Source organism: Odocoileus virginianus, chromosome 12 (assembly GCF_023699985.2).
Source record: "Odocoileus virginianus isolate 20LAN1187 ecotype Illinois chromosome 12, Ovbor_1.2, whole genome shotgun sequence".
Taxonomy (NCBI): Eukaryota; Metazoa; Chordata; class Mammalia; order Artiodactyla; family Cervidae; genus Odocoileus; species Odocoileus virginianus.
Window position 1 is genome coordinate 56,384,919 of NC_069685.1, and position 20,181 is coordinate 56,405,099.

The 20,181-nt window shown below is 46.7% G+C and overlaps 1 long non-coding RNA gene across 1 annotated transcript; it reads right to left on the bottom strand.

The window, feature by feature from the left end:
- Positions 1-3,720: 3,720 nt before the first annotated feature.
- LOC110148154 (uncharacterized) lies at positions 3,721-12,242 on the bottom strand. The gene is made up of 3 exons (XR_002317075.2): positions 11,982-12,242; positions 9,982-10,124; positions 3,721-3,922 (listed from the first exon to the last, which is right to left on the bottom strand). It is a non-coding gene; the product is annotated as an uncharacterized lncRNA (long non-coding RNA).
- Between the last annotated feature and the right edge of the window lie 7,939 nt (positions 12,243-20,181).

Here is a 20,181-nt window from a genome sequence, read left to right on the forward strand (position 1 = left end):
CCTGGTTCCATCAAGAATCTTGGACTGGCCTTCCCTGCTGGCTCAGTGGTAAAGAATCCGCCTGTCAGTGTAAGAGACATAGGTTCGATCCCTGATCTGGGAAGATCCCACGTGGCTCAGAGCAGCTAAGGTTGTGTACCACGATTACTGAGCCTGCGCTCTAGAGCCTGTGCTCTGCAACGAGAGCAAGCCACCGCAATGAGGGGACCACGCGCTGCAAGAAGCGTAGCCCACTAGAGAAAGCCCGCGCAGCAACAAAGACCCAGCACAGCCAAATAAATAAATAAATGAAATTATATATAAGAAAGAGTCTTTGACTGTGTATGCATATGTTCCTTCTATTTTGGGATTTCCTTCTCATTCAGGTCACTGCAGAATCACTGGGTAGAGTTTCCTGTGTCATGGGGCTTCCCAGGTGGTGGGAGTGGCAAAGAATCCGCCTGCCGACGCAGGAGACTTAAGAGGTATGGGTTTGATCACTGGGTCAGGAAGATCCCCTGAAGGAGGAAATGGCAACCAATAAAATAATAAAACCAAGAATGATCTGCACACATCAGTGAATTCCATTTGGATGTGTGTGGCAGACTGTATTTTCCAAAGGTGGCCACAGTGATATTTTTTGTCCCACACTATCTTCCAGGGCCATGATGCATCTCTCCCATCAAGGGATGGAATCTGATCCTCCCCTTGATTACAGGCTGGACTTACTTCTGGCAAATAGAATATGGTGATGGTAGTGGAAAAATGCTCCCCAGCACCCAGGCTGAGCTACACACAGGCCAGGCCCCAGGTAGGGGGACAAGTGATGACCTCTTGAGCCGGAAGACCTCCCAAGGGTTATAAAAGGTGATACGGTTTTTGCCTAACTTGCCCTTGCACTGGGACACTCTCTCTTGAAACCCAGCTGCCATGCTGTGAGGAAGCCCAAACGACCTCAGTGGGAGACAGCCTGTGAGTAGCCGCCCATGTGGAGCAGAGCTGAAGCCCCCAGCCCACAGCCAGCATCCAGCCCCAGACATGGGACTAAAGAGCCTTCAGGTCATTCGACCAATTGCCCCATGCTCAATCACTGACCCACAGCATCCAGGAGCCTGGGTAAGGGTTCTTTTACATGACTGAGTTTTAGGATATTTTGCTTCTCAGCTTTCAGAACTGGAACATCCCGTGCAGTTAATAGAAATAGATTTGGCTCTGGGCTTCCAAATGCCAAAACAAGGAGAGAACTGTAGTTCTTTGCAGTTTTATGCAGAGTTCATAGAAGACGAACAAATCGAGGTGTTTGCTAAAAACCAGGAGGGAGTTTTCCCCTGGGTTCTTATAAAGATGACGTAACGCTGTGTAATTTGTTTTGGTGATTTTGAGGATGCATTAAGGTTAATGAAGCCCAATAGCAAATATTATGTTGGTTGGTTTAGTTGTCAAGTTGTGTCTTGCAACTCTTGCGACCCCATGGACTTTAGCCCACCAGGCTCCTCTGTCCATGGGATTCTTCGGGCAAAAGTACTGGAGTGGGTTGCCATTTCCTTCTCCAGGGGATCTTCCTGACCCAGGGATCAAACCCGGGTCTCCTGCATTGCAGGCAGATTATTTACCAAATGAGCTATAAGAGAATATTATAGGACTGTCTCTCTCAGGTTCCCTGGATGAGCCACAGAACCTACAAATCACAATTTGACAAAATTAAATAGCAGAGAGGCTGAAATGATAAAATCTGTTTCCTAAGGTCTCTGTGGGTGTAGCTTAATTTTGAGGGATATATTGTAGAAATCAGTAAGTTGGGGTCAAGTCCTTTTTTTTTTTTTTTAGTTGGAGTATAGTGGCTTTACAACGTGTTAATTTCTGTGGTATAGCAAAGTGAATCAGCTCTATGTATACATATATCCTTTTATCTTTGGATTTCCTTCTCCTTTAGGTCACCACAGAGCATTGGGTAGAGTCTCCTGTGTTATGGGGCTTCCCAGGTGGTGGTAGTGGCAAAGAATCTGCCTGCCAATGCAGGAGACATACGAGATGTGGGTTCGATCACTGGGTCAGAAAGATCCCCTGAAGGAGGAAATGGCAACCCACTCCAGTACTCTTGCCTGGAGAATCCCATGGACAGAGGAGCCTGGCGGGCTACAGTTCATGACGTCACCAAGAGTAGGACACGACTGAGCACACACGTAATGCCCTGTGTTATACAGTCATTTCTCATTAGTTACCGATTTTAGACATGGTTCATGCATTCCTCTGTCCATAGAATTTTCCAGATACTGGAGCAGGCTGTCATCTCCTCCTCCAGGGAATCTTCCTAACCCATGGACTGAACCCGAGTCTCCTGCATCTCCTGCATTGGCAGGTGGATTCTTTACTACTGAACCACTTGGGGAGCCATTTCATACATAGTAGTGTATATAGGTCAATCCCAATCTCCTGATTCCTCCCCCCACCCCCAGGGTCAAGTCTTTATCGCCAGCACACAGCAGAACCTGACACGAGGCAATGAAAGTATTTGTTGTGTGACTAGAGAACAAATCCTTCACGGTTCTGATTTCTCCTAACAGAGGAGCTGCAAGAAATACCCTGGTTAGCGAAGTAAGAAGTCAACTTCGGAATGGGGAGAAATCCAGGTTCAAATTCCCCCGACACTTCTGATTAGCTGTGTGACCCTCGAGGAGTTACTTAACCTCTCTGAGCCTGACTTCCTTATCTCTGAGATGGGGAGGATCTTAGGTAGGCCCCCACCTCCTAGAGTAGTAAGAGCCATGGCGAGTTGTCAGAGGATCCTGGGGCAGGGTGGCTGAGGTTCCTTTGAACAGCTGCACAAGGCCTTTCTCTTTTGCTCACTCTCTCTTTCCTGGGTTTCACACTCTCCCCCAGCCACTTGAGAAAGACAAGTTTCAGTTTCAAGTGGTTCCCTTGGGAACGGGCCCCAGGTAGAGAGCCAGGGCGGGACCATCTCCCTAGCACTCAGGGCTGAGCTAAAAACAGGCCTGGCCCGGGGTGGGGGGTGGGGTGGGGTGACCTCTCCCCCACCTTGCAAACTGTGTGGTACTCTTTGGGGAAGTTGGGCCCCCAGGGTGCCTCGCTCACTTGCTCCCCTCCCCCAGCATCGCCCAGTTAGGACTCCTCTCAAGGAGCGAGCTGTAAGTACTTTAGACAACAGGCTGATAGTGTCAAAGAGATGGATGGGGCCGGCCGCTTATCTTGCTCAAAGAGACACGACTGGCTGGGTCTGTTGCATCTCCCCCTCCTCTTCCTTCCCAGCCTGTGAATTTAATTTTTGCTCACACGCGCATGCGTGCACACACACACACACACACACGCAAGCATACACGCACTCAGACTCTGGGAAGCTTCTTTGTTCCTTAGGACCGCTCACCATGTCTTCTCCCTCTTGTCCACTCTTTTCATCACCTAGAAAACTCAGAGAGCCACCAGGACACAGACCATGATCTTCAGAAGCCTGAACCGACACGCTGGAAATTTGAGCTGGGGGGAGGAATGAGTGGACTGTCTTCCCCTCCCCTCGGCAGAATGACCTTAAAAGAGAAAAGGAGAAAAGAAAGGAAGGAAGGAAGGGAGAGAAAGAAATGGAAAGAAAGAAAGACAGAGGAGGAAGGAGGAAAGAAGGAAGGAAGAGACAGAGAAAGAGAGAGAAAGAAAGGCAAGAGGGGTGGGAAGGAGAAAGAGAGAAAGAGAGAAAGAAAGGAAGGAAGGAAGAAAAGAAAAGCAAAGAAATCAGTTCTTTCTCACTTTTATTTGATGGTCTCCAGACCTCTGGGCTCATATGCTAGATTTTGGAATTGTCTTTCAGACATGATAGGATCCCTGGGCTTCAGCAGAAGGCAGTGTGAAGTGAGAGATGCTCAGGGTTCAAGCCCAAATTCTAAGCCCAGACTCGAAGAGACAAGGGGACAGGATGTTGGCTGGCAGAATATTCCTGGAAAATAAGAAATGATGAATTAGTGCAGGAATTTTAGAGCCACGTGGACTCTAAGAAGTGTACATGTCCTATAAAATCCAGCCATGTCCCTTCTGGGCCCCCACCCCAGAGAAGTTGTTCTCAGCCAGGGGCGATCTGGCTCCTTGAGGGATATTTAGCAATGTCTGTAGACATGTTTGATTGGTGTGATGTGTGTGGCGGGGGTGCCCTCGGCGTATAGTGGGTGGGACCTAAGGATGCAGCTCAACATCCTACAGTGCCTAGGACAGGCGCCCTTGCTCCCCAGCCAAGAACTGCCCACCCCCAAATGTCAATCATGTGGTGAAACCCTGCCCTAGAGAAATACCAGCACCAATGCATAAGGGGGAATGTACAAAGTGCCCAGCCGGCTTAAAAAAAGAAAAAAATCAGCAACTACTTGGAAATAGCTTAAATATGCATGAATAGGGGACTAGACAAATGAATCAGTCTTAACTCTGACTACAAGTTAAAATCGCTGGTGTTGTAATATTCTGATACGTAGATCCTGTCTTTAGACCTCTCATTCCATTTGTCCAGGATGGGCCTGTGCACTCATATTAGAATGGACCCCCCCCACCCCGGCCACCAACACACACACACACACACCTTGGTATTTTAACATGCAGTTAGTGTTTAATAAACTGGGTTCTCTCTACATTTAGAAGTGCTATGTGACGGTGAAAAAAGAATGAGGTTGACATGTATGCACCTCTATGGCAAGATTCCCAGACACATCACTGAATGAAAAAAAAAAAAACAAAACAGTTGGAGAATCATAGGTTCAAGGTGGTGCCATTCAGAAAACAGAACAAAACAAATCAACCCATCCCACCAGAAAAGTCGACATATCAATAATACATACACAGGCAAAATAAGGGATTTCCTGGTGGCTCAGTCAGTAAAGAATTCACCTGCAGTGAAGGAGACCCAAGTTTGATTCCTGGGTTGGGAAGATCCCCTGGAGAAGAAAATGCAATCCACTCCAGTATTCTTGCCTGGAAAATCCCATGGACAGAGGAGCCAGGCTACAGTCCTTGGGGTCGCGAGAGTCAGACACGACTTCGGGACTAAACCACCACCACCACCAGTGTGTGGGTATGTAAAGCATCACATGGGTTCTAGAAAGATACAGACATCACGAGATGCAGCCCCAGGATTGCTCCTGGGACATGCCGAATGGACTAAGATGAGGGTAGGGTCCACGTGAACTGACCTACCAGGTTAATTTTTTTAAAGAAGGAGAACGTATTCATGATTGTAGGAGTAAAACTTCATTACAATAAGAAATAAGAGGAGAAACTTGGGTTTATGGTCACTTAAAACCATCAAAATCCAGTGAGATTTGATATTTCTATGGCCTGAGCTTATTTATGCATTTATATCTGGAGGCAGCAGCTTCTCCCTGGCTCTCTTTCCTATACTCCCAGCTTTGCGGCTGCCCAGAGCCTCCTGAGAATGGACAGCAGATTGGAGCAGAGGCTGACAGCCACTCATTTTATTAATAAGTGTCATGTCCAGAGAGCTGAAATTGCCAGATTTCTCTCTTTCTCTCTCTCTCTTCCTAGAAGGCTCCTGTCAGTGATCAAAGCTGTTCTGCATCTCTGGGTAAAGTGGGGAGGTAAGAGGGGGCTGGGGAGGCTGTCCCACCACAAGGAGCTAAAGATCCCCCCCTGGATTTGAGAAGGGAGACAGGAAAGACTTGAACCGTCAGCCAGAGGCAGTGGGGACAACTTGCACACTTAATATGTGCTCGGTCCAGCGCCAAGTGATGAAGATAAAGAAATGAAAAGGCAAATAATTATGTCTGCCTTTAGGGAGATGAGGGCTTCCTGGTGGCTGAGACAGTTAAGAATCCACCTGTAGGGCAAGAGACCTGGGTTCCATCCCTGGGTTGGGAAGATCCCCTGGAGAAGGGCATGGCAACCCACTCCAGTATTCTTGCCTGGAGAATTCCCTGGACAGAGGAGACTGGCAGGCTCACTTCACTTCACTTAGGAAGATGAAGCAGCATTCATTTCTCTCCTTAACAAGTATTTGTTGTGTACTTACTATGTACCAGCCTTTGCTAGGTACTGGGGATTCATGTTTCCAGAAACGCTAATAACAACACTTATATTATACAATACTTAATACATAATATGCCAGATGCCATGCTCAACTTCTAATATACATTAACTCATTTAGTCTTTAAGATAAACTTATGAAGCAGAGTTTATTTTTATCCTTATAAATGTGAAGAGATGGAAGCACAGAGAGGTTAAGGAAATTGTTCAAGGTCACACAGCTGATAAGTGGAATAGCTGAGATTTAAACCCATGTAGTTTAGCTCTTCACTCCATTATGCTTTTGGAATACTTCTTTAAGTAATGTGGATACCATATCTGCCTTCTTGGAGCTAAAAGACAAGTATGTGTGTGCTGGGAAGTGGAAAAGTTAGACAGACTCAGATTAACCACATGGGGAAGAGGTTGATTTATGTCACGGTGTGGGGACTGGAGCAAAGGCTGCACTGAGGAAGTATTTGTTCAATCTGAAAGCTAAGTAGGAGTTGTCGATGTTGTTTAGTTGCTCAGTCAAGTCCAACTCTTGCCACCCCATGGACTATAGACAACCAGACTCCTCTGTCCATGGGATTCTCCAGGCAAGAATACTGGAGGGTGTTGCCATTTCCTTCTCCAGAAGTAAGAGTTAGCTAACAAAAGTGAGGGAAATGATTCTCTAGGCAGAGGGAACAACAGCGTGTGCAAAGGTCCTGAGGTGGGACTGAACTTAATTCATGGAACAGGAAGAAAAATTCAGTGTGGCTGGAGTAAGGGGGCCTGCAGGCAAGAGAGGTGGAGAATTTCAGGGAATTATCAGGGGCCAAGTCACAGGGGGCCTTGGAGATGGCAGTAACAAATTTGGTCTTTACTCTTTAGAACGTGGAGTAACATGGCCGGGTTTCCAGCCAGGGAGGTTTGTGACAAGTTTGCTCTGGTTGTAGTGAGGAGGGGCGTGGGCCATTTCAGTACAGTAAATGCAAAGGTGGTTACAGAAGGAGGGTACCCTTCACCCATCCTTTCTCCTCCTGCTCCTTCCCTTCCAACAGCCACCCCTGACTCCCCCTGCCAACCGCCCCCACACCCCACCATTCTCCAACGGCTGCCAGAATATCCATACACATTCAGCCACTCAGGTGTTCTGTTTTTGCCCGTTTTCTGATATGTGCCCACATGTGGCCTCAAATTGTTTCATGCCTGGCTGCCTTGTCTCTCTGAGTAGATTGGGGTATGGATGACCGGATACCCACCTTTGAGGCCTCTCAAGCAGACACTGTCAGTTCCTTGCTTTTTTTTCTTACCCTGATCAAGGCAGCAAAATGCCCATGGCAATCCCATTTTTTTTTTTTTTTTTCGCTCAAGTACTAGTTTCCCCAGCTTCCTTTGCAGCAAGAAGTGGCCACGTGATTCAGTCCTGGCCAAAGGATCAAGGAGGGATCCTGTTGGGGGTGATTCCAGGAAAAATTTTCCTTCTCTTTAAAACACCTTGTGGTTGACCCATTCTTCTCTGATTGGGACACTGGAGTGAAGGGTGATATTTTGTGCACTGGCAGCTATCACGTGACCATGAGACAAAAGGGATGAGACTGAAAGCCAGCACATCAAATATGGTGAAGAGAAAGAACTGAAATAATTTGATAAAGTTACTGAGCAGCTGCAACAGCTCTGGAAACTTTTAGTTTCAGATTTCCTGTTATGTGACATCCTAGTATACAATATATGTTAATATCATTATGGTTTATTTGTCTGTTGCATGCATACATGCTCAGTCGCTTCCATTGTGTCTGACTCTTTGCAACTCTATGGACTGTGGCCCGTCAGGCTCCTCTACCCATGGGATTTTCCAGGAAAGAATACCAGAATGGGTTGCCATGCCTTCCCTCCAGGGGATCTTCCTGACCCAGGGATTGAACCCGTATCTCCTGTGTCTCCTGCATTGCGGGCAGATTCTTTACCCACTGAGCCACCTGGGAAGCTCTATTTGTCTGTTATTTGCAGCTAAACGTGGTGAATGACAGAGCATGACAGGAAAGGTAAGAGCCTCAGAGATAATCTCATTCAATTCTCATCGTGGACAGAGCAGAAAACAATGCTCAGAGGTGGGGAGGGGGTGGTGCAGGTCACAAAGAAAACTGCTTAGCAGAGCTGAAGGCCAAAACTTCTGCCTCACTGGTCTAAATGGAAACCTAAGAAATCCCAGCCTGGCACTCTTGTTTGTTCACATTCCTTCCATGAGACGGTCTCAGTGGATAATAAGAACATTCAGAAAATGTACATTCTCACTCCATTTCCCATGTACAGAGACGTCAGGTACATCAGCAAAGAAGTCAGAAATGTCTCAAGTTTCTTGTTGCCATTGACATTGGAAAAATAAAGTCTTTAAAACAACCACGCGTGTTAGCTTAAGCCAATGGCCCGGGATTTCAGAGACGTTAGACCTGGGTGTAAAGACATCAGGCAGTAAGGAAGGAAGTTGTCAGTCATCCACCTAGATATACATTCATCCATGCATCCAATGAGGTTCCACAAGGTCAATGAGGAGTCTGTGAATGAAGGTCATCCATCGGAGGAATCCCCCGTCTCCTGGGAACACACCTGCCTTAGTATCTCTATTGTGCTAAGTCCTTGGTGAAGCAGCCCAAGGACAAGGGGACTTTGGTGCACACCTGGTGATGGGTTTCAAAGCACGGCAGCGAGAACCCTTGGCGTTTTATTCTCCTTGTAGTTGGGACTCTGCGAGGTATATTCTCATGGCTATCACACCATCAATTTAATTCAATTCTCTAATCCACCCTATGAAGTGGCAACCTAAACTGATTTACTTAGAACACATTGGAAAGGAAAAGGAAAGGGAAGTCACTCAGTCGGGCCCGACTCTTTGCGACCCCATGGACAGTAGCCTGCACCAAGCTCCTCCATCCATGGGATTTTCTAGGCAAGAATACTGGAGTGGGTTGCCGTTTCCTTCTCCAGGGAATCTTCCCGACCCAGGGACCGAACCCAGGTCTCCCGCATTGTAGACAGACACTTTACCGTCTGAGCCACCAGGAAAGTCCTGGAATGCATTAGGCGGTCCTAAAGAAAACTTGTACTGTTTCATAGCAGTCTCAAGTCAGGTAGGCACCAGGGCTGATTAACTCGGTGATGTCAATCCAAGCAAGGATCTAGCTTCTTCCATTGTCTTGCTCTGCTGTCCTGAGTTTTTGTTTTTGTTTTTTAATTTTGGCTACACTCCGTGGCATGTGAGATCTTAGTTCCCCCTGAACCCACACACCCTGCATTGGCAGATGGAGTCTTAACCACTAGACTGCCAGAGGAGTTCCTGTCCTAAGCCTTCTGATCAGCTCTTTGCGTGGCTGCCAGCTGGCTGCAAGATTTACAGTTTCTACAATGACTTAACAATGTCCAGGGTAAGCAGAAGAGGGTCTATCCTTCTCAAGTCTATCTCCTAGAAGCCCTGGCCCACACCTCAAACCTCATTGGTCAGAATTGGCTCAAGGATCTCTTCCTAAAAGCAAGAAGAATGGGATTTTCATAATAGGCTTAGTCTAACCAGGATGTAGCCCAGGGGCTGAGGTCTGCCTCCCCTTCTAATGCAGGGGATGCATTGGAAGTGTAGGATCCCTTGGATGGAGATCAGGTCAACAAAATCAGGGCTTGTCAATAAAGTAGAAAAGGAAACATGTGGATATTGAATAGATGTCACAAGTAGGATTCTCAGAAGTGGACCTGAGATGAGGTTTAGTGTGCAAGAGTTTTATGAGGGAGAGCTCTTGGGATTGACAGTTGAGGAAAGGAAGGGGAGGAAGCAAGATGGGTAGAAAGGGGAGTTGTGCTGTGATGCTATCTTAATGAAGGTTTTAGCTGACCCCTCAGGGAACCTTGTATTCATACAAACTTAGCAGCTTAAGGTAACACACATTTAGTATCTCACCATTTCTGTGGATCAGGAGTCCATGCACAACTTCACTTGTCCTGTGATTCAAGGTCTCTTACCTGATTGCAATCAAGATGCTAGACAGGGTTAGGTCTCATCTCAAGGCTCAACTGGGGAAGGATCTCTTTCTAAGGTCTCGTGGCTGCTGGCAGAATTTGGTTTCTTCCAGGTCGTAGGACTGAGGGCTTCAGTTTCTTGTTGGCTGTTGGCAGGAGGACACTTTTGGTTCTTGGCTGTGTGAACCCCACCATCTCCACCCCTGCCACCATGGCCACTTGCTTCATTCAAGCCAGCAAGGGAGTGAGTCTGCTAGTGAGACAGACATTGCGATCTTATGTAATGTAATTGCACAAGTGACATTATGTCAAATATGTCAATATTGTCAAAGGACAATAGAACCTTTGCTATGTTCTATTGTTAGAAGCAAGTTATAGGTTCTACCCATGCTCACGGAGAGAGGATTATACAAGAAAGTGAGGATCCAGGGGTCAGAAATGATGAGAAAACCAACTTATAATTTGTCCACCACAAACTCTGAAGCTGAGATGGCTCTTCAGAGTTGTCCTGAGTTGGGTCAAGGGGGTCGGGTCTTTCTGTTTCTCCATGAACTTGCCATTTGATGTGGGCTGTCCCAGGAAGGGGTTGTGACCTTGGATGAGATAACTTTCTGCTGATGAAGCGATTTTTAAAAAATATGGACCATTTTCGCAGTCTTTATTGAATTTGTTACAATATTGCTTCTGTTGTTTATGTTTTGATTTTTTTGGCTGCAAGGCATGAGTCCCCCAACCAGGAATCGAACCCACATCCTCCTCATTGGAAGACAAAGTCTTAACCACTGGCCCACCAGGGAAGTCCCAGGACAAGGTAATTTCTGACAGCTGAGGGCTATCAGCTTGCAATCTCTCCAGTAGAGAGTCTTGAAGAGGGGGGCATAGACACAGCAACCGTAACAGCACACAGCCAACAAGATGTGCTACAAACATCCCTATTTACAAATGAGGAGGTGAAAACTAAGCCTTGACTAGATCCACACATTAGTATGTAACTAAATCACATTCTAACTCAGTTTAGGAAGTCCATATACTGAAGCAGTTTTATAGTTTATTCCTTGATGGAATTTAAAGTCTTATTGTGGAACAAACAGATAGTCTGATTTGCAATTTGCTGGGTGTAATCCCAGTAATTCATGTTCTTTACCACCAGCTGTACTGCTAGTCACAGCATCGGTGGCATTTACAAGTAAAGATGAGTTAGGGAAGGTGGTACGTAAGTGGGTTGTACTCATATTTTGAAAGCTAATAGACCTTTCTAAATCTAATTCTATTAGTCAGGGTAGGCTAAGTAATGCTGCAGTAACAAACCCTCCAAACTCAGTGGCTTAATACTCTCACTTTCATCAGAGTCTAATATGAGCTGGGCATCTTTGGTTATTCTCCTCTGAGTGGTGATTCAGGGATCCAGGCTCTTTTTTTTTTTTTTTATCGTTTACTTATTTATTTGGCTGTGCTGGGTCTTAGTTGCCACCCACAGGCTTCTCATTGCGATTCAAGGGCTTCTCTCTAGTGGTGACGGATGGGCTTCATTGCCCCCAGGCTTGTGGGATCTTAGTTCCCAGACCAGGGCTCAAACCGGCATCCTCTGCATTGGAAGGCGGATTCTTAACCACTGGACCACCAGGGAAGCCCTCCTTCCATCTTAAATATATACTCTCCGGGGTGATCACAGGAACAGCAGAAGATTATAGAAGCACAGGAAGTGTCATGGCTGACCCTGGCAGCCGAACCTCCCTCCCATTGGCTGGGACTAGTCACATGTCTTCAACCTAACAAGGGATCCTGGGAAATAAAAGACTGAAATGGCATCTTCTGAACACACAGCATTATCTCTGCCACACCCATCTGTGTGTTCCCAAAGGAAGCAGACCTCTCTCAAACTAGCTAATATTGACAGTTGTGTTTGGAAGGCCCATCCCTTTATCCTTCAAGCTCTGAACTTTAGATTCCCCATGTAGAATATTTGCTGGTGGAAAAAAAGATATCAAATGGCCCATATTTACCAAGCCTTTGGGCATTGATAAAGACCTCTGTCTCAGGCCTTCTGAATCAATTTGACCCTCTCCCGGGTTTCTTGAGGCTCTCTGCAGTGTCTGTGGATCCTGAAAGCCTCAGGTCTGAACCAAGAGACCCCGGGAAGGAAGGAAAGCGATCTGGCTTTAAACTATTCCCAGACGAAGGGGCTCTTAGCGCCTAAGCCTCGAGGGGAGAGACACTCGCCTTGAGAGACTGTCTGAGCCCACACCTGGAAGAGATTGATTGAGAGACAGTTAATACGGCTGCGTGATTTATGAGGAGGGGATATTGCAGCCAAGGTGCGCGGGCAGGGGGTGGGCAGGGTGAGCACAGGCGATGTTCGGTGCTTACTGCTGGCTCAGGAAACACTTGATAACGTTCCACGGTGAAGCTCGCGGTGGAGGCGGGGTGGGGGGGGGGGGGTGGGGGCAGACCGTCGCTGTGGGGAGAGCCGGCTCCCAAGCATAGTGCGGAGCGGGCTGTGGGATGCAGAGCGCTTCTCCCAGGGCTGCTGGTTTTGGTGGGATCCAGGGCTCAGCCTGGCTGCCTCACATTCATCATGTGGATGAATGGTCCCGGTGAAATATCACATCTGTCAGGAGCCCTCCGCACTTGCGGGCGTCCATCGCTTCAGTTCATGTCCATCCAGTGTCTACCCGGTGCCAAGTGCTTAATTCACACACGTGTCTGAAGCCAGGCATCTCTGGGAGAGTGCGTGTTCTGCCCTTGCTGAGCACCTGCTGCCCTCCGAACCTCGTTCTCTTTTTCTGAATTAATAAGAATATTCTCTTCCAGGAGCTTAGTTGATCCTTGTGCCCTTTCGGGCAAATCAGTGACTTCTTGTGAATTTCCTGGTGATTGTCTATACCTCAAGTACCCATCTGGGGAGGAGTAGGTTTTCTTTGCTTGTCTCACTTGCAAGAATATAAGCACAATACTAGTTTAATGCTTAAGGTCAAGGGTCTTAGACATAAGTAGAGCCCTGGCTCCATTCGAGCTATATAAACTTGAGAAAGTTACTTGACCTCTCTGAGAGAGTCTAGGCTCACTTACCTATGAAATAAGTAATAACTACCTCTTAATATCATATGGAATTATGATGCTGATCTAGGTAAGGTGCTCATCTCTGGAGCTGGTACACAGCATGAACTCAGCAAATGAGACATAAAATAATGATTATTGATAACATTAACATCAAGTGTGGCTATGGTGGCTCAGAGGGAATGTATCCACCTGTAAAGCAGGAGACCTGGGTTCGATCCCTGGGTCGGGAAGATCCCCCTGGAAAGGAAATGGCAACCCACTCTAGGATTCTTGCCTGGGAAATCCCATGGACAGAGGAGCCTGGTGACTTAGTCACAACTTAGTGACTAAACAACAACAACAACAAAGGGCACACATAAGAAAGTGTTTACAAACACGTCGTTACCATTGAAAGAGATAAGCTCTTGCATCTCCACAAGAGATATACGGCTTCCTCTAACAGACTTTGCATGACTTGGCCAAGCTCCTATCAGCCAGTGGGAGAAGTGAGCCTGGATAAATCCATATTTAATTCCTATTGTCTAGAGGATACTGATACTGATAAGTCACTTCAGTTGTGTCTGACTCTGTGTGACCCCATAGATGGCAGCCCACCAGGCTCCCCTGTCCCTGGGATTCTCCAGGCAAGAACACTGGAGTGGGTTGCCATTTCCTTCTCCAATGCATGAAAGTGAAAAGTGAAAGTCAAGTCACTCAGTCGTGTCCGACCCTCAGCAACCCCATGAACCGCAGCCTTCCAGGCTCCTCTGTCCATGGGACTTTCCAGGCCAGAGTACTGGAGTGGGGTGCCATTGCCTTCTCCAAAGCTGCATTGTATATATCTTTATAGATCAGTAGAGGAGAGGATTAAATAAACAAATGGATGAAACTATAATCTGATAAGGGCTTTTCATGGAGTCAGTACAATGGGGACTGGAGGTGGCTCTGGAAAGAATGATTAGTGAATCACTTTCTGGAATGATCCAGGAAAAAATTCCAGAGGGTTGTGACTAGAGCTGAGCTTTAGAGAGCATGAATAGATAGTCAAATATCTTACTTGTTTATTCCAGGCTAGAAAGTCAGGGCCTCCAGGGCATGAGGAAATAGGATTTAAACCTAGAAAGTCTGTTGTGCCAGCCCTGCTCTCACCCCACGAGGTGCCCAGCCTTGTGATGGCATTAGGAACTGAAGCCAAAAGGATGACCATATATGCTCTACTATATATAAAATCGACTTCTCTGGTGGCTCAGCAGGAGTCCATGGGGTCTCAAAGAGTCGGACACGACTTAGTGACTAAACACCACCACCACCATATATAAAATGGATAGCCAACAAGAACCTACTGTATAGCACAGGGAACTACACTCAATACTTTGTAATAACTATAAAGGAAAAGAATCTGAAAAAAAATATGTATGTATGCTTCACTGAATCACGAGGGCTCCCCGGTGGCTCAGCAGTGAAGAATCCACTTGTCAGTGCAGGAGACCCGGGTTTGATCCCTGAGTTGGGAAGATCCCCTGGAGAAAGAAATGCCAACCCACTCCAACATTCTTGCCTGGGAAATCCGATGGACAGAGGTGCCTGGCGGGCTACAGTCCACGTGGTTGCAAGGGCTGGACACAACTTAGCGACTAAACCACCATCACCATCAACCAACTGAATCACTTTGCCGTCCACCTGAAACTAACAACATTGTAAATCTACTATACTTCTATATATATATTCACTAAAAAAAAAGTCAAGGGAAACAATGGCCCTTGTTCCCGAAAGCTCCGAGTCTGCAGGACTGACCGTCTCAGAGAGATAGAGAAAAGGGCCAGGGATGGGCTGTAAGGAAGCAAGGAAGGTTCTGGAAACTCAGAGGACAGCTGGTCTGTCCATTTTTCTTTGCCTTTACCAGCTTAATGGCAACAAGTGCTCATCTCCCATCTCTCATTTAGGCAGTTTTTCATTTGTTGAGTTCATTCATTCAACAAAGCTTGTTTACAAGCCAAGTGTTGTTCTAGATTCTGGAAACATGGAAGTCAATGAGACAGAAAAGACACCTGCCCTCTTGTGTCTTTTGCTCTATTGGACACTGGCAATAAGCCATCAAACAACTAAACAAAGAAGGTAATTTCTCATGGTGAAATGGAAATAAACTGGGTGATGTAATAGAGCACACTTGGGGGAGTCTCCTTTAGGTCAGGTGATCAGGGAAGGCTTCTCAGAGGAGGTGGCAACCGGGTTCATATTTGACGGCTGAGAACAAGGCAACCATGTGAAGGTCGTCTCCTTGTAGGAGAGAAAGACGAAGGAATCAGGCTTCTAGTTTCAAGCTGGGCACACTAAGGGCAGAAATTTTATTGACTTAGCCCAAGAGCACTTGGCAATTTGCTTCATTCACCTCCAACTCTCCGACTTGCAGAGCATTCCCATTAGCATCCCCATGTCTCTGATGAGGAAACTTGAGTTTCAGATAGGTTGTAAAAACCCTCATCAAGATTATGTAGTAGTAGTAAAAGCTGGAACCAGGATTTGAACCTAAGTCAGTGGGAATCAAAAGCATTGGATCTGCCTAATCTGGGCCCCAGGGAGCTCTTTCCAGCTGTGTATTTGAACCTCTGTCTGCAGGTTCTTCCAGAGGTCAGCCTGTAGCTGCTCAGTGGACCTTGGGGGACATGCCAGTCATGAAACCAAGGCTGGAGTCGGCCTGTGTCTGCCTTCCACTGGGCTCAAGAGAATTCACTCAACAGTTACCCACCCTGGGGTCGTTCACAGAGGAACAGACAAACTGGGCCAGATGCCGAGGGGGCTACTGTAAGCTTTTCCTTGCCTCCAGATAATGAAGACAGCTGCTTTAAAACCAATTTGGCTTCTCTCTTTTTATAGAGGAATGAGCTTGCTCATAGCTCCAAGGGACTGGAAGGTCATGGAAAGGCGAAGATGTTGTATTATTATTTCTTGGGTGAGGCTGATGATAACACACAGTGAGCCTTGGTTACCGCCTGTTTGGGCTGCAGGCGCTGGTAGTTACTAGGGTAAGCTGATCTTATAATAAAAATAATAGAAGGAAAGGACAAACCCCATCCCACCCAATGGTGCTGTTGATGTTCTATGGGTTTTCTTATTGGATCCTTGGTCACTATGGCAACAGTGCTGAGTGGTGGCTTGTTGGGGGTGATTAAGAGTTTGAGTCTCATTGACTTAGGTTAAAGTCCTGGCTCCAGCTCTTTGTTTGTTGTTCAGTCGCTAAGTTGTGTCCCACTCTTTGCGACCCCATGAACTGCAGCACGCCGGGGTCCCCTGTCCTTCACTATCTCCCAGAGTTTGCCTCAGATACATGTCCACTGAATAGGTGATGCTATCTAAACCATTTCATCCTCAGCTGTCCCCTTCTCATTTTGCCTTCAATCTTTCCCAGCATCAGCATCTTTCCCAATGAGTTGGTTGTTCTCATCAGGTGGCGAAAGTATCGGAGTTTCAACTTTAGTATCAGTCCTTCCAATGAATATTCAGGACTGATTTTCTTCAGGATTGATGGGTTTGATCTACTTGCAGTCCAAGGGACATCAGCTCTTACTACCACATAACTTTGATTAGGTTTATGTGACCTGTCTGAACCTGTTTCCTCATCTTAGAAATGGGGATGCTAATGATATCCTCCAAATTAGAGGGTGGTTGGATGTGAATGAAGCAAAATACTTAGCACAGTTCCCTGGAACACAGAAAATCCTCCGTAACTGAGAACTGTTACTCTTACTATAATTATTAATGGTTTTTAATTGTCTTCTGATTAATGCTCAGAATTAGTAACAGTAGATCATGCCAGATTTTCAGATGGGGAAACTGAGGCACTGAGTGATAAGGTAACTTAGTTGAACTTTCCTATCTTCCATGTCAGTAATAGGCTTTACAGACCCAAAGAGTGAGGTTTTAAAAGTCTTCCCCATAAATAAATGGGAAAAAAAAAAAAGCAATCTCTTGGCCCTGGAGACGACTTTCTAGTCGAGGATAAGCAAGTAAGATATTTACGACACAGTCTCAATAGAGGGGATATTGTTCTGGGCTGACTGAGGGGCCCATCTAGAATGCTTCCACTGTTTTTTTTTTTTTTTCTTGGGCTGTCTTTTTCATAAAGAGAGATCTTATTGCCTCACATAAGGGCCACTGGGATAATTCCAGGTGGTAGCTCTAAGAAAACCCCAGGAGAATATTCAAGCGAGGAAGGATTTGGGAGGGGAGCAAGATGAATGACTTATTCTGGTTTGCTAGGAAAGAAGAGGAAAACATAAAAATGGAATTAAGCTTAGTAAGGGAAATCAGCCAAGGGCCTTTTGGGGAGGTAGTAAAAACAGGAGCAGCAATGCAGTTTGGCAATTAGGAAGCACCTACTATGTGCTAGGCTGTCATCAACACTGGATGGTTTTCACTTTCTCATCCGGCCCTTCAAAACATCAGGCAAGAAAGAGAGTCATTTCCCAGGTTTTTAAAGAAAATATTTATTTACTTATTTATGGCCGCGCTGGGTCTTTGTTGCTGTGCGTGGATGTTCTCTAGCTGCGGAGAGCTGAGGCTACTCTCTAGTTGCTGTGCGTGGGCTTCTCATTTGTGAAACACAGACTCAGGGCCTGCGGGCTTCCGTAGCTGCTGCACGTGGGCGCAGTAGTTGTGGCTCGTGGGCTCCAGAGCGCAGGCCCAGTAATTGCGGTGTACGGAGCCTAGTTGCTCCGCCACATGTGGGATCTTCCTGGCCTAGGGATCAAGTCAATGTCCCCTGCATTACAAGGAGGATTCTTAGCCCCTGGATCACCACGGAAGCCCATACAGTCATTTCCTATTTTACAGATGATCCCAATGAGTCCTAGAGAAGTTATTCTCTATTGAGCCCTAGATTCTAATTCGAGCCTGGCTGGCTGTTTTCAAAGCCCACTTTCCCCTCCAGTTATCGAATTGCCAGGTCAGGATGAAGAATTCAGAGTGTCAAGATCTACTCGAAGGAAAGGGAGGCCTGGTCTCGTGGCGGGGGTGGGGGATAGGTGGTGCTTGCTTCACTGACCCTGACGTCTTGGCCCCCTTGCGGGATGGAGCAGTTCTGGCCTCTGCAATAGCCTTCCTCTCTTGCCAAGCCGCCAGCGGCTGCAGTCTTGCTTCCTCTCTCTCTGCCCGCCACCCACGCACCCGAGAGTCACTTCCAAGGGTGGAGAAGCCTTTGAAGTCGGTGGTGACGCCGTGGAAGGCAAGGGCGTCGGGGGAACCATGGAGGAGGTGAACACGGGGCCAGCAGATAAGCAACCTAAACAAGCACCAGCGCCCTCCCAGTCACAGAACCAGGAATTTCCTGACAGCGGGTCCTCGCCTGGGTTGTGCTTAGTATCGTTTTTAGAGCCCTGGAGGATGATGTTCCCAAAGCCAGCTGACCCAGGAACAGAAGGGAGCAGAGCCCAGCAGTTGTTCGGGAGCGTTCCCTGTGGCTAGAGTTCTGGGCTCACTCTTCCCCGTGGCTTCCTCTCTCTGTTGTTTCCATATTGAATAAATCAACCTGGTATCCTGGAACAGAGTCCTGGAAGGTGCAGTTTTCTCTTGACAGTATCAAGAGCTTGCAACAGAGCCTCAGTAATCCCTTTCTGGGAAAGGTAATAATATTTTGCAATAAACAAATGAAAAAATGCAAGCTGTTAGCAAGTAGATGGAGAATGCCAAATACATTTTTTGTTGCTGTTGTTCAGTTGCTCAGTTGTGTCCCACTTTTTGCGACCTGGTGGACTGCAGCATGCCAGGCTTCTCAGTCCTTCACTATCTCCTGGGTTTGCTCAAACTCGTGCCTATTGAGTCACTGATGCCATCCAACCATTCATCTGTTGACTTAGGTGGAGATGCCCCGAAGTAGACCTTCAGATAAGTATCTGAGTGCCAGTAATTTGTATTTTGTTTTGTTTTGCTTTGGGGGTGATTCCAGAAAGCACCAGTAAGGGTGTAGAAAAATTTGAAAGAAAGCTGTCAATATAAATGCATTCATGAACAGATTGCTGCTGGGGAAAACTGCTGGGGAAAACTCAGTCCTGGGGATCTCTGAGACGTGATAGAGAACTTGCCTTGGAGTCATCTCTCCAGATGGACAAGAAGCTGGCACATGTACCTTCCAACTCCAGCCTGTCATTATCTTATGGATACTCCTGGACTTCTGGTCTACCCTGTGAGCTAAGACAGGGAAAGCTATTGGGTGGAGAGTTGCAAATGCTTGCTCTAGGAAGTCATCAGCTTGCAGAAAAAGGGTGTGGGCTGAGAGCAGACTTCCCATGGTATCTACTACATACATAAATTCATATTTACTTGTTTCATTGCTGAGTGGAATTTTCTACTCATGGGAGACACAGCTCTGAAGATGACAAGCTTGGATTTTGTAGTAAATTAGGAAAAGGACTCATGTAATATTAATCATGTAAGTATTTACATAAATGCTGTGGGCTTATAGGTGAGCTACTGGGAGGAAGCATCATAAAACATTTCTTTGCATGAAAAATAAATATGTGCAAACATGGCAGGAGGACTAAAGGAAATGTGAAATTAAGGAACAATGAAGTCCAGTGAAATTTCTTTAGTCAACAGCCTAAAAGTCAAGAGCCTGGGTTCAGGATTCAGATGGTTCAAGTTCTAGGTCTGACATGTAGGACTGGGTGACTTCCAATAAACTGCAAAACCTCTGAGCTTCACTTTTTGTCTTTTTTCTTTTTAACCTATCAAATGATAAATCACATGCAGCTATCCTGAGAATTAAGGGAGGTAGTACCTATAGACAATGGTTATAGGTTATTTGTTTAGTAGCCTTTCTTTTATCCCCCACCCTTGCCACCCACCCTTTCCCCAACCAGGGCTCTCCTGGTGGCTCAGACAGTAAAGAATCTGCCTGCAATGCAGGAGACCTGGGTTCGGTCCCTGGGTTGGGAAGATCTCCTGGAGAAGGGCATGGCAACCCACTCCAGTACTTCTGCCTGGAGAATCCCCATGGACAGAGGAACCTGGCGGGCTACAGTCCATGGGGTCACAAGGAGTCGGACATGACTGAGCGACAGAGCACAGCACCCCTGCCATGGTTTACTGTGTCAGGGGTATACTTCCTGTCCCATTGACTTGAGACGTGGCCACGGGGTTAACTCTGGCAAGTGGCTCCTGAGCCCTTCC